General features: G+C 44.7%; 1 non-coding gene across 1 annotated transcript; it reads left to right on the top strand.

Moving 5' to 3' along the window:
* Positions 1-10,856: 10,856 nt before the first annotated feature.
* LOC112448663 (U6 spliceosomal RNA) lies at positions 10,857-10,959 on the top strand. The gene has a single exon (XR_003037035.1). It is a non-coding gene; the product is annotated as a U6 spliceosomal RNA (small nuclear RNA).
* The last annotated feature ends 3,359 nt before the right edge of the window (positions 10,960-14,318 follow it).

Below are 14,318 nucleotides of genomic sequence, written 5' to 3'. Positions count from 1 at the left end.
TTCCTTCTCCATTATTATTGTTAGAAATTCCAGAAAGAAATGCACTGAATTAAGCATTACATACATTCTTCTCTGGAAGAGAATTGGGTATGTGGGTTTGGGGTTTATGATTAAAGTTCTTGTGTACCAAGTTACTTGATAACCCAGGAAAAGCCACAGAAACACCATGCCTCGCTTCTCTAGCTATAAAATGTGGTCAACACGTTGACTTCAAAGGCCAGGCTACTCACACTAGCCTTGCTTGAGTTGTCCTGATTGGATGTTGGGTTGCTCAACAAAGGGGTGGGCCTTCCTCCATAGAAGCAGGCAGGGTCCCAGTGGGGACAGGGGGGTGGGGTGCGGTGATGGAAGGGATTTATGAAAGGACAATTGGCAGGGGTGTGGGTCAGCCTACAAGGGATGACGAAGCACCCAGGGGCTAAGGGCCTTCCTACCCTCAGGCCTGAGGGGATGATGAGAGCAAGCAGTGCCCAGAGTCTGGTGAAGCCCATCACCATAGGAGCCAAGGTCTTCAGTGGAGGCATGCAGCTCCACCAACCCACAGCCTGGCAGGAAGGGATGGGGAAGTAAACACCCCAATCTCACTCTCCCCCACCCCATGATCTCCAGCCTGCCTCCTTTTGGCTGACCCCAGCAGAAAATGAGGGCAAAACAGTCCAGCTGATGCAATCTGCATGGGCCAGCCTCCCGGGACACAGAGCAGGGTGGAGAGGGGGAGAGTGGGTCCAAGGCGCAAACAGAGAACATTTAGTAGAGCTGGACAAACAGCCTCCGAGCCACCCAGAAAGGAACAAACCCTCAAATATGCATCTACGATGCACATGCCTCCTTCAATATTATACCTGATGCATGACTGTTAAACAGGGCTATGTACACAAAAGCACATGACCAACCATAAAGACCTACACATATTCCTATCTATTATCATCATCGTCATTATTATTCAGAGCGGGCTTAGAAACCCCTTTGCCATTGGATGTCAGAAGCTGAGCTAATAAAACAATCTAATAAGATACAGGGGTTGTTATCAGGCTGCTACATCTGGCCCCATCTGTAGCACCAAGTAGCCCTGCTGAAAATTCCAACAGCATAAGCTAGTCACTCAGCCCGCCCGCTGTTGATTTTCCTCTCTCCTCAACTCCCGCAGGGCAGAATGTCAGCTGAGTGGTAGGGAGCCTGCTCACCAAGGGGCTGGATCACTGCTTTGGAGACCCATCCCTCTACTGGAATTTATGAAAAACCACCCATCAAACACAGTGTGGGAGTGCTGGCTCTTTAAATGATGCTTTTCTTTAACGGGAAAAAAAAGTCTGCCAATAAAAGAGGAGAAAGAATCTACTTATTCAAAGATGGAAGAAAAATGTTTTTAATTTGTAACTTTGCTAATTTGATTCCCCTGCTCAAAACTCTTTGATGGCTATCATAGCTAAGGGAATAAATTTCAAATGCTTTATTTAGCCTGAGCTCTGCCCTCAGCTTTTTCTACCCACACTCCCATTACTCTCCTTCGATTATGTTTCTTCCATCAAAGTGGATTGACTCAGAGCACATTTTTCGGGCAATTGCAGGTGTGCTGCTACACATTGTTTTTCCATGCTTTAGACCCATGGTTCTCAACTGAGGACAATCTGCCTCTTAGAGGACATCTGTCAATATCTGACTCTTACTACAGGGGAGGGGAAGGTTCTACTTGTATCGAGTGGGTAGAGTCTAAAGATATTGCTAAACATCCTCCAATGCATAGGGCACTTTCCACAGCAGAGTGATACAGTCCCAGATATCAGTAGTGTCAAGGTTGGGCTTTGATCATGCCTGATGTTCTCCCAGCCCCCACATCAAAATCCTACCTGTTCCCTCAGTGTCTAGACATGCACTGTCCAAGAGAGTAGTGACTTGTCACCTGTGGCTAATGAATCCTGGAAATATGACTCGTCCAAACTCAGATGAGTTGCATCAAATACTCATCAGCTTTCAAAGAATGAAAAAAAAAAAGAATGTTAAATTGTTTCATTAATAATTTTTATATTGATTACGTGTTGAAATGATAATATTTTAGATCTTCTGGGTTACAATATACGTCATTAATTTTACTTGTTTTTGCTTTATTAGTGGGGCTACTAAAAAATGTTAAATTTATGTGACTGAGTAATATTTCTATTAACACTAGTCCAGACCAGGGATTGGCAATTATTTTCTATAAAGGGCCAGATAATAAATATCTTAGTCTTTGCAGACCACATGTGGCCTGCCATCTACTTTTTCCTTTCCTTGACTTCCTAAGCTCCTCTTCCTCCTCCTCCAACCATTCTGAGCTCCAGGGCCATAGAAAATAGGCCTTGGCCCCAGATTAAGCCCATGGGCTGTAGCTGATAGACCTGTGGGATCACTGAGCTACAGAAGCAGTCTTTTCCTCCTGTTCTTTCACAAGGCACTTGTATCTTCCATTTCCTTTGCTCTGTGTGTGTGCTGCGCTAAGTCACCTCAGTGGTGTCCAAGTCTTTGCAACCCCATGGACTGTAACCCACCAGGCTCCTCTGTCCATTGGATTCTCCAGGCAAGAATACTGGAGTGAGTTGCCATGCCCTCCTCCAGGGGATGTTCCTGGCCCAGGGAATGAACCCAGGTCTCTTACGTCTCCTGCATTGGCAGGCAGGTTCTTTACCATTCGTGCCACCTGGGAAGCCCATTTCCTTTGCTTTACCTGGAACTAATGGTAGAACCTAACTCAGAGTGAGTATGAGGGCTGATGGAAAAACAGACAAACAGGGCACTCCAGAACTTTGCTGTGAACATAGCTGTGCTAGTACTTTTAAATAGTGATTATTGTAATTATTAAAAATTAACTATTGAGTTCTAGAGATGAGACAAATGTGAAAAGGATTCTTCTTCTTCTTCTTGTTACAATTATGTTTTTAAAACCCAAGTACTTGTGAAGTGAATTATAAAATCTATAGAACTATGGTCTACTGCTTCCAAAAGCCTGATTGTTTTTCCAGGGAGTTACACACACGCATGAATGTGTATATGTTGGCAGCTCAGAATTAACAGAGTATTTTTTTAAGTTCTGAATTCCTCTCAAATGGGAACGAAGTGTTCTTCTGACCCTTCCTACACTCCATATTACTGTCGACATCTGCAACTAATTGATGATCTATAAGTCAAAACTGTGACCAATGCAAAAAACCTTTAGCGAAGCCTGCCTGGGTTTGGCTGACCTTCCTAATGTATTTCAGATTAAGACTAAAACCAGCCACCTTTTAACTGTTCGACTGAGGACTGAACAGTAGCAGTGAATATTTATCAAACATAAAATAATCACATGATCAGATAACATGCTTCCAGTGAAAATCTGATCTAGAGCATTTAAAAATTTTCGTTTGAATTTTTAAAACAAAGACCTTTTTTGAAAGATATAGAGGAATATATTGTCAGTATACAATTTGATGGATTAAAGTCACCCTTTAAACCAAAAAATCAAATTATGATCATCTGAATGTTTTTGTTGTAAAGGAATGACATTTTAAGAAGCAATGGAAAGCAGTAACATAGTATTTTTGATAAGAATTTGAGTCCTGAAATAAACAGACCTGAGTTTGTATCCCAGTTTTGGCATTTTCTAGCTGGGTGATGCTGGACAGGTTACTCAACCTCCCTGAGCCTCTGTCCTCATCTGTGAAATGGGGACAGTGAAAGCTCCCTTTCGGGAATCCTTTTGAGGATTGCTGCTGCTACTGCTGCTGCTGCTAAGTCGCTTCAGTCATGTCCGACTCTGTGCGACCCTATAGATGGCAGCCCACCAGGCCCTGCCGTCTCTAGGATTCTCCAGGGAAGAACACTGGAGTGGGTTGCCATTTCCTCCTCCAATGCATGAAAGTGAAAAGTGAAAGTGAAGTCACTCAGTCGTGTCCTACTCTTAGCGACCCCATGGACTGCAGCCTACCAGGCTCCTCCATCCATGGGATTTTCCAGGCAAGAGTACTGCAGTGGGTTGCCATTGCCTTCTCCGCTTTTGAGGATTAAACATGATATATTTAAAGGGAAGTACATATTTAAATGGCAAACTATGAGTCTCAAACATTAGGGAAAAAAAGACTACAAAATGTACAGTCTGACCAGTAATGATATCTTTTTAAAATTAAATTATATAAAGGTAATGGACTTGATAACCTATTTGTGTGTTTACTAACTGGCCTACTCTGTGCTCTTTAGGAGAATGGTTCAATAAACCTCCCTTATACTTATACTGGCACCAACTACATAGAGTTGCCCATGTGAGAAGCAGCTTATTTCAAGTCAACAACCACATTCCAACTGAAGACTCATACACACTTATTTGCTTTCTTGGCTCAGCATCTTAGTTCTGGAGCCAGTCATCCCAGCTGCCAGTCATGGCTACCTGTCACCAAACTTCAGTTATATTCTCTCTGGAAAATGATGACTTATCTCCTTGAGATTCCCCCAAGGCAGAGCCAGCCTTTTCCATTACATGAACCTACTGCTGCTGCCGCCGCTAAGTTGCTTCAGTCGTGTCCGACTCTGTACGACCCCATAGACAGAAGCCCACCAGGCTCCCCCGTCCCTGGGATTCTCCAGGCAAAAACACTGGAGTGGGTTGCCATTTCCTTCTTCAATGCATGAAAATGAAAAGTGAAAGTGAAGTCGCTCAGTCGTGTCTGGCTCTTAGCAACCCCATGGACTGATGCCCACCAGGCTCCTCCGTCCATGGGATACTCCAGGCAAGGGTACTGGAGTGGGGTGCCATTGCCCTCTCCTAACACTCTCCAAATTTATTAAAAACTATGCACCTATTTTCATAAGATGTAGTAAAGTCAAACAAGAAACAGAAACTTCATTTCTAAAGCACAATTTTGTTCATTTTTGATCAATGTAATGCAAAAATGCATTTGAAATGATAATGTTTACATATTTTTAAAGTATTCAATAGCTTGACAATGATGAAGAGACTTCAGAGTTTTTTCACCGCCATCTCCTGCATGTCTCAGGCTCTGGGGCAGGCATCTGTCTAACTGTAGACATTTCTTTCCACCTGAACTGCTGCTCCTTAACATTGAACTGCTAGCCTACATCCTGACATCTGACATCTCTGACATTCTGACATCTCTGCACACGCAGGATCCCCAGAGGGAAGGCTGCAGGCACAGTGGCCATGTTCTCTTCAAAGTGACACACTCCAGAGCAAGAAGCCTGGTGTTGCATCAGCCTTCCTCCATCTCTGTAGGGTTCTGACCCTATTCAGAGTGCAGGTAAGTATACCAACCAACCAGGCCTCCATGCCCTTCTGGCAGTGGCACCACCTCCAACTGAATATCAGGCCACTAAGGAGCCCTGAACATGATCCTCCAAGGCCACACTTTGGAAAAAAGTTGTCCTCCCACATCTAAAGTCATTGACGGGCTGGGTCAGCCTCTCTTCCTGGATCAGGGGGGATGTGTCCCTTGGGCAATGTAGTATCAGTGGTGGCCAGCACCCTCGGCCCTCCTCCAGCCTCAGCACACCCTGTGGAATGGAAGGGAAACATGGCTATTGACCAAGGTGCTTAGGCGAGGTTCTCATGATTTATGTGTATCATCTCATTTAATGCACAACAACATCACCCTTGGAATTAGGCCTTTTTCTCCCCATTTAACAGCTGAGGAAGTTGAGGTTCAAGAAGGATAAACCATTTGTCCCCTTTGGTGCTGCAGATCATACCTGGCTGGGTCTGCCCCAAGTGTGACCAGTACTTCAGACTCAGAAGACTACAATAGGCCAGTGTGGGGTGGGTCTCAAACTTGTCCCTTGATGGACACCAGTGTCAGGGTCACTGTGACTGGGTCTTTGTTCCAATGTGGAATGCACATGTGTGCGTGTGTATGTGTGTGCATGCACACACACACACCCTGCAGGGTGCCAAAGGAATATGGCTATGTGGTTCTGCTCTGAGTTTCCTAACTCAGAGCATTGGTGTCCTCAGCTTGGCTTGAATTCCTTCTAAGCTGAGAGTTGGCCAGGCCTTAGAAACACAGGGCCGTCCATCACTCAAGTCTCAGGTTTGCTCCTCAGAGAGCCGGAGTTGACCACAACTGCCTTGGCACCGTTCCATTGTGAGGGAGTCACAGAACTGGCATTTAAGTCCAGAGCGGAAAAAACACCCCAGGCTTGTTCGTTTTTTTCTGACAGGTGCTGGAGCCCATGAAAGGTCAGATTCCAGCTCACAGTCACATCCTGGCTTAGCCGGCTCCAGGCACACAAAGGCCTGTCTGTCTCACCCGAGTGCAGGGAGCAGGGATCCAGGCCAAGGGCTTAACATGGCTGCCTGATGGCCTGTGCCTGCTGATCCGGCCCTTCACGGGCATGGACCTAAATGAAGCATTGGGAAGCCCAGCTGCCAAAGATGTGTGAAGCAGGAGAAATGAAGAAGAATGCAGGCTTTTTTCTGATTTGTAATTGCAAGAGATATTAACCCCCCGGCAGCCCATGAATCCATAGCCCACGTCCAGCCTGCTGTGGCTCATTTGTAAAAGCCCTGGGACACTGCTATTTCAAGTTTAAAGCCTTGCGGGGCTGCAAAACAGAGCAACAGTGGTCCCTCCAAGCCCAGCAAGGATATTGGGAAATGAAGGAGTTTGTTCGCTTCCTTGCTGATGCACCAGGGATCACTCGGAATTGCGGTGTTATTGGAACAGAGGGTGTGTGTTTAAATGCACGTAGCCTCATGCTTTCAACCGGGAGCGTTTGTTTTTGCAGCCTTTATGAAAACATCTCCCAATTCACAATGGCTGCAAGGACCCACATCCTGGATTTTAAGTTCCGCATCAGCAGTGGTAGGCCGAGGTTCTTTAATATGTCTAACTTCTTCAAAAGATGGTCACTTTACCAGCTCTCCCAACCTCTCTAGTTGTGTATTCCTTCCCCTCTCCCTCCCCCACCTTCCTCATAACTTTACACCAAACTGGTGCTGACAGGAAGCCAGAAGTTACAGTGGCTACTGCACACCACCCTATAAAGAAACCTGGGAGATCTTGCTCTTAGAAGTTCATTTGAAATCTTCTGTCAAATAGCAAGCTCGGAGTACCAATAACATTCTTTTGATCAAGAATAAAAAAGAGAATAAACCTTCTTATGGAATAAAAAACAGTTGCCCTCCTTGGGATAAATTTTCCCTCCTAGTTTTGAGAATCTCAACCCAACAAGAAACCTTCTCAGTAAAACAAGCTGAAGTCTAGAAACGGGGGCCCTAGCTGTGTCACAGAGTTGTCACAGAGTTATTCTGGGTCAAAATGTGTTCATACTCATTCTGTGCAGGAGCCCCAGCTTTCTAAGGGGTGAACAGCAAGACACTGACTCCAGATCTCTTCCTTTGTCAATGCTTCCTCCCCATGTGTCCTGAATATGTCCCTAGTCCCTTAAAAGCCCTGTACCTGCCACAGTCAGTTGGTAAGATTCCATCCCATACACTCAAGCGGTGGTTTGACTAAAAGAACACTTGCTGGGAGCCTCTGTGAAAAGCTGAGGTGTCCTTGGGGCTGGTCCCACAGCCACTATGTAACTGAGTCTCCTCATTTCTCACCGGAGAACAGAAACACTTACAACCTTAATAAGCGTATTGGTGGCCACACAGACCATGTGCACACACTGTGCTCAGCTCTTTTCTGACAAGGTCGTATGATCTCCCTACCAGTCTATGAAGCAGGTATGACTCACCCCATTTTGCAGAAAAAGAGTCTGTGGTTTGGAGAGGTACCCTGATATGGTAGACTGCTGCTGCTGCTGCTAAGTCGATTCAGTCGTGTCCGACTCTGTGCGACCCCATAGACGGCAGCCCACCAGGCTCCCCCGTCCCTGGGATTCTCCAGGCAAGAACACTGGAGTGGGTTACCATTTCCTTCTCCAATGCACGAAAGTGAAAAGTGAAAGGGAAGTTGCTCAGTCGTGTCTGACTCTTTGCGTCCCCATGGACTGCAGCCCACCAGGCTCTTCTGTCCATGGGATTTTCCAGGCAAGAGTACTCGAGTGGGGTGCCATTGCCTTCTCCGTGATATGGTAGAATCAGCATATAAACTCACATCAAGCTGGCGTGAAAGATTGTGCTCTTAGCTAGTAGGCTTCAATGCCTCTCATCCTGAACATAGCTATTAGGAATCAGTAACCCCTAATAATCTTTTTAAAAAACAGTAGAAAATGTTTACTTTGGTCAAAATAATTATCAATTATTGGGCCTTTTATAGACACCGGGCACAGTGAGGAGCTTTGTGTAAATCTCTTATAACATTCCTGCAAGGTAGCTAATGTGTCCCCATTTGATATGTCGATGGCTTGATAGAAATGCAAGACAAGGCAAAACCCTGAGCTTGATCCCAGAGTAAGAGGACCTTGGCAGCGTAGCTGGACTACGTACAGTATGAATCCAGCAGCATTGAAACAACTTACTGCTGCATCGCTGTTATTTATTATTATCAGAGATAATAACTGGCGTTCATAGAGATGAACACCACATGTTTTAGGGTTCCCTTCCTGGTGGGTTTGCGTTCGCACTCTGAGGATGTCAGCATTCCAAAAATGTGATTCCTGTGATTTCCCAGACTGCCTGGGGCTCCACACAGATGTGTGTGCATGTGTGGGTGCCTGTGTGTTTGCACACACCCGCCATGTGTGTCTGTCACACTGCAGGGAGCTTTTCCTCATTTAAACAGCCAATTAAAACCCACTTTGGCACTTAACGCATGTCACTGCTGCTCGGCACCCAGCTGCCTTCCCAGCAGGCCTTTAATTTGATAAAGAGCTTCTAATAACGACTAGCAGAGGCCCAGTAAGTTCATTAAACCTTGTCCTTTATTTTGCTTCCAAGGTGTGCCCTCCTTGTAAAAGGCCCAGGGTCTGTGTTTTTGCAAATGACTTTAGACAATGTTCCATGCTCCAATGAGAAAAGTATGTCTGTCATGTCCTGGCAAGTTACACTTAAAGTCTCAATTTCAGCATCATGTCAGGCTTTCACGGAGGCCAGAAGCAGATGGAAAAAACCTCTGCAGCCAGTTGTATGGGAGCCAGAGTTAGCAATGGAAGATGCGTTTCCTCTGAGAGTATAACGCTGAAAGACGACCTGGCTGTCATATCGAACTCCATTTATCCCGTTTCTTTAAAATAATCTGAGAGCCCAGATGGGTTGTATAAACAGAAGAGGAGGTTCCTGGGAGTTCACTAGCTTAATGAAGCCCGTATGTTTGACTCATGTAATAAGTATTTAATCATGCTGATGAAATTCATTTAAACCTCAACCGCACAAGCTGGTGCTGGAGCCCTAGTAATGTCCTACATCACCTGAGCTAACGCTGCTGGAGCAAGATATGCGAGACAGAAAGTTGGTGACATTTCACATGGTAAATGGGCTTTGGATGGTGGTGCAGGGGAGAGAGAATGAGCTGTGAGACGCTGACTTTGAGCTCCACTGCTGCGGAATCCTTGAAGTTCTGCTCCGCAGTCACCCCTGGTGCGGTGCTACAGGCTGAGTAATAACTCGTGTGTCTTCTCTGCCGAGATTCTGAGTGATCAGTGCAGAGAAGATACATCAGTTCGGAAGCTTTCTACTGCTAGTAACAGAAATCGCAGCCCACAGAGATTCAACAACCTGGAATATTTTGGAATGCACAACTAGAAGTCCTGAAACACAGTGCTTTCAGCAGCTTCATCACATCACCGAGGACCTGAGTCCCTTCTCTGTCTCTGTTCTAAAATCCATGATGTATGAGTTGTCCTCAGGCCAGCTGCCTTCACGACCACAAGATGCCTGTCAGTACTAACTGCAGTGGAGTATGAATTACTGCAGTGAAATAAGAGAAGCAACCCCTTCCTTTATTGATAAAGAAAACTTTTCTTAAAGCACTCAGTACTGCCCCAGAATATTTTTTGGTCACAAGCCAATTACTACAGAGAGATGGCATCACCATGATTGACTTTGACCCATGGTCCCTGGGTGGCCATAGGGCAGCTCATATCAGCTCAAAAGAGCTGACAGCACACGTCTCTCCCCACACCCTCCATTTGGTGATCTCCTGTTGGTAGCCTGAGACTGTCCGTGGTGGGCATATTTACACCACAGGAACTGGCAAACATGATACAGGGTTTTTCTTTTCCCTAAAGAGCCATCTTGAAGATAAACATCTAGCAAAAGGGATAAACATTATTGCAAAATGGTCCCCTTCCTTCAGGCTGAATGCCAGAACAAAACTGGGGTTCTTTTAGCTAGGAAGAAAAATAGGGAGGTGGACTCAGAACAAAAATCAATATGATCTGAGGAGGGCTCTGATGCTTGCTCATTCTCTTTGGAAAACACAGCACTGGGGGTCTGAGTAAGACTAAAAAAACTCATAAATAGGAGAATCCAAGTGACTTTAAAAATATTCCAAAAGAACCTGCCTGGGTAGGAAACACTTGTTTTTGTCAGTTGACCTCATTTTCCTGCCAAAATTGAAAACTTCTCTACCAACGCTCTTGGTTTCCTTTTAGCTAAAATGGCTCCCTACACTTAATGTATTTCACAGTCACCTGGGAGAATCTGCTGAAACTGCAGGGGCCCAGGTGGTTTCCCTCACAATCTGGTTCAGTGGGTCTGGTGTGGGGACCAGGAAGCTGCACTTTAACAGCATTCTCCTCCTCAGTGACTCCGACACAAGTTATCCGAAATGCATTTCCATGGGAAAAAAAAAACATCCCTTGATAATCTAACTCAGAGTTTGGTAAACTACAGCCCTTGAGCCTAGAAATGTTTTTGTAGTCTTAAATGATTTTGAAAGTCAAAAGAATACTGTTTTGTGAATACCGTTCTGTGAATACTGTTCTGTGATGTTAAAATCATGTGAGTGCTCGCTTTGGCAGCACATACACTAAAATTAGAACGATACAGAGATTAGCATGGCCCCTGCACAAGGATGACATGCCAATTCACAAAAGGTCCATATTTTTACATATGTATACCTGTGACTGATTCATGTCGATGTGTGGCAGAGGCCAACACAATACTTAAAGTAATTATCCCCCAATTAAAAAAAAAGAGGGAAAAATTCTGTTTGAAATAATTAAAAAATGATATGAAATTCAAATTTCAATGTCCGCAATAAATATTTATTGGAACATGGCCTCACATCTGTTGTCTGTGGCTGCCCTCACACTATAATGGCAGAGTTGAACAGTAATGACAGAGACAATATGGCCCAAATAAAGCCTAAAATATCTACTCTCTGGCCCTTCAGAGAAAACAGTTTGCTAACTCTTGGTCTAATATGTTCCATTCAATGAAGAACCAATGCAATCGGAAAGACAATTCCCTAGTAGATGGGTTTCCAGCTGATTAAAACCTGGAGCACATCCAGATAACCAGCACTTCTGTTCCCCAGAGCACTCCAACCCATGGGGAGTCCCCTTACCCTGGTACATAATAATAACAATGATCATTATGACTTACATTATATAGAAAATTATGATTTGCAAATCATACTGACATGCAGTCTCCAACATCACATGGTAGGTATTATTACTATTATCTTTGTTTTACAAAGATATAAAGCAATAAGATCATGAGTATCATGAAGAAGAATTTGGACTCCACCCTTTGTATCCTCATCCTATCCATGATCCAGTCATTAAAACAAAGTTGTAGATATTTATTCATAAAGAAATATGGTCAAAATGCATTATGAAATTTAAAGAAAAATAGGCTTTCAAATTGTGATGCTGGAGAAGACTTTTGAGAGTCCCTTGGACTGCAAGGAGATCAAACCAATCAATCCTAAAGGAAATCAACCCTGAATATTCATTGGAAGGACTGATGCTGAAGCTCCAATACTTTGGCCACCTGATGCAAAGAGCCAACTCTTTAGAAAAGATCCTGATGCTGGGAAAGACTGAAGGTGAAAGGAGAAGCGGGTAGCAGAGGATGAAATGATGAGATAGCATCACTATCTCAATGGACATGAACTTGAGCAAACTCCAGGAAATAGTGGAGGACAGGGAAGCCTGGTGTACTGCAGTCCACAGGGTAACAAAGCGTTGGACACAACTTAGTGACTGAACAACAACAACAAAAGGGGAAGGCAGGGAGGGATAAATTAAGAGTATAGGATTAACAGATACACACCACTGTACATAAAATAGATGAACAACAAGGATTTACTGTATAGCACAGGGAACTATATTCAAACTCTTGCATAACCTATAATGAAAAATAATCAAATATGTATATGTGTGCATATATATATATATATATAAAAACCAAACCACTTTGATGTATACCTGAAACACTGTAAAGCAAGTGCACTCCACTTTAATTTTTTAAAAAATAGGCTACAGAAGAGCCATATATCACTTATGGGAAAATATCACTAGAATATAACAGAGTCAGATCATCTGTGCTCAGATCCTAGCTCTGACACTTCCTGGTTATGTGACTGCTATGAACTGAATACTTGTGTCCAAATATTCTGTCTCAAATCCAGATGTTGGAGCCCTAATCTCCAGGGCAATGCTGTTTGGAGGTGGGGCCTTTGGCAAGTAATTAGGATTAGATGAGGTCATGAGGGTGGGGAACTCCTAGGGAGATTAATGCCCTTACAAAGAGAGAAAGAGACATGAGATCTCTCTCTCCCTCTCTCTGCCACGTGAGGATAGGGTAAAAAGGCAGCCATCTACACACCAGGAAGTAGGCTCTCACCAGATACTGGGTCTATCTGCACCTTAATCTTGGACTTTGCAGCCTCCAGAACTGCAAAAAATCTTTATTGTTTAAGCCATTCAGTTTACGGTATTTTGTTAGAGCAGCTCAAGCAGACCTGACCTTGGGAAAGTCACATAAACTCTGGAAGCCTCACTTTCCCCATCTGCAAAATGAGTATAATAAGAATATATACTTCATGTGGCTACCACGAGGACTGAATGAGAAAACCTGTACATGGTAGGGAGAAAAATGGTGCCCCCAAGATGTCTGGGTCTTTGGAAGTCTACGCTCAAGGTTTCACCCCAACCAGGTAAATCCAGGAGGAGCTGAGAGGTGCCCTTCCCCCTGCCATCCCCAGGAGCAGAGGAAACCAAAGCAGCTGGTGGCTGCCTTAGAATCGTCCTGGGAGTCAGAGGGTAGGTGGTATTTCTGCTTTGTCTCAAGTTATATTTTGGAAATTTACTTGCTTTATCTGAATATCCTAGATTTAACTATTGTTTGGAATTTTGACTAATTTACCTAGTGCTTCTTAAATATATGAATTCCTAATAACCCTCATGGAAAGCAGTATAATTTCTTTATTAAGCACATGAGCAGCGGAGTCATGTAGAATTCTTGGCTCTCCCAATTACTAGTTGTGTGATAATTATTTCTCAGGAAGTTCAGTTTCTTCATCTGTGAAAGTTGGGAAAAAAGGGATTCCTGACAAGTTGTTGAGAGGATTCAGTGAGATGATGTAAAGTACTTAGCATAGTCCCTGAGAGGCAGTGAGTGCTCCAAAGTGGTATCATACATTACTAATTCCCCGCAATATGCCTTCAGGCTTCCCAGATGGTGCAGTGGTAAAGAACCTGCCTGCCAATACAGGAGATGCAAGAGATGTGGGTTCAATCTTTGGGTCAGGAAGATTTCCTAGAGGAGGGCATGGCAACCCACTCCAGTATTCTTGGCTGGAGAATTCCATGGAGAGAGGAGCCTGGCAGGCTATAGTCCATGGGGTCACAAAAGAATAGGACATGACTGAACACACACACACACACACACACACACACAATATGCCATCATCCTGAGAGCAGGGACTCCTGGATCAAGCACTGTGGGCACCTTCCCCACATCCCAGAGTCTCCAGCCCACAGTTTGTTTGGCTCTGCTGATGAAAGGAGTACAGGCAGGCCCCTCAAGGCTGGGGAGGCCACCAGAAACCAGAGGGAAGGCAGCTACATGCAGCAGCCTGGTGCACTTGGAGAAGCAGCCCTGGCACCCCACCCCACCCCCCACCTTGAGACCGGACATGTCCTGCTGCTGCCTGCCACCTTTGGAGCTGAAAGCCAACTGGGCTGGCTTACGTCAGCTCTCCTGAGCAGAACACAGAGGCACTGCCACAGGGTGAGCACGAGAGCCATGGTGCTGGACTGTCTACGCGTGCTTCCACTCGCCAGTGCACAGCAGAGAGAAAAGGATCTGATCTCACTGAATGGCTGCTCTTGCTTTTTGCTTGTGATTTCCTGCAGACACCGGCCTCTACTTGGTAAATGCCCAAATACCCCCTGCAGGTTCAAGAGAGTTATGATTCTTTGCCAAGGAACTATGGCCTTCAAGGGCTTCCCAGGTG

Source organism: Bos taurus, chromosome 10 (assembly GCF_002263795.3).
Source record: "Bos taurus isolate L1 Dominette 01449 registration number 42190680 breed Hereford chromosome 10, ARS-UCD2.0, whole genome shotgun sequence".
Lineage (NCBI taxonomy): Eukaryota > Metazoa > Chordata > Mammalia > Artiodactyla > Bovidae > Bos > Bos taurus.
The sequence above is the reverse complement of the archived record's forward strand: the minus strand, read 5'-3'. Positions and strand labels throughout refer to the sequence as shown.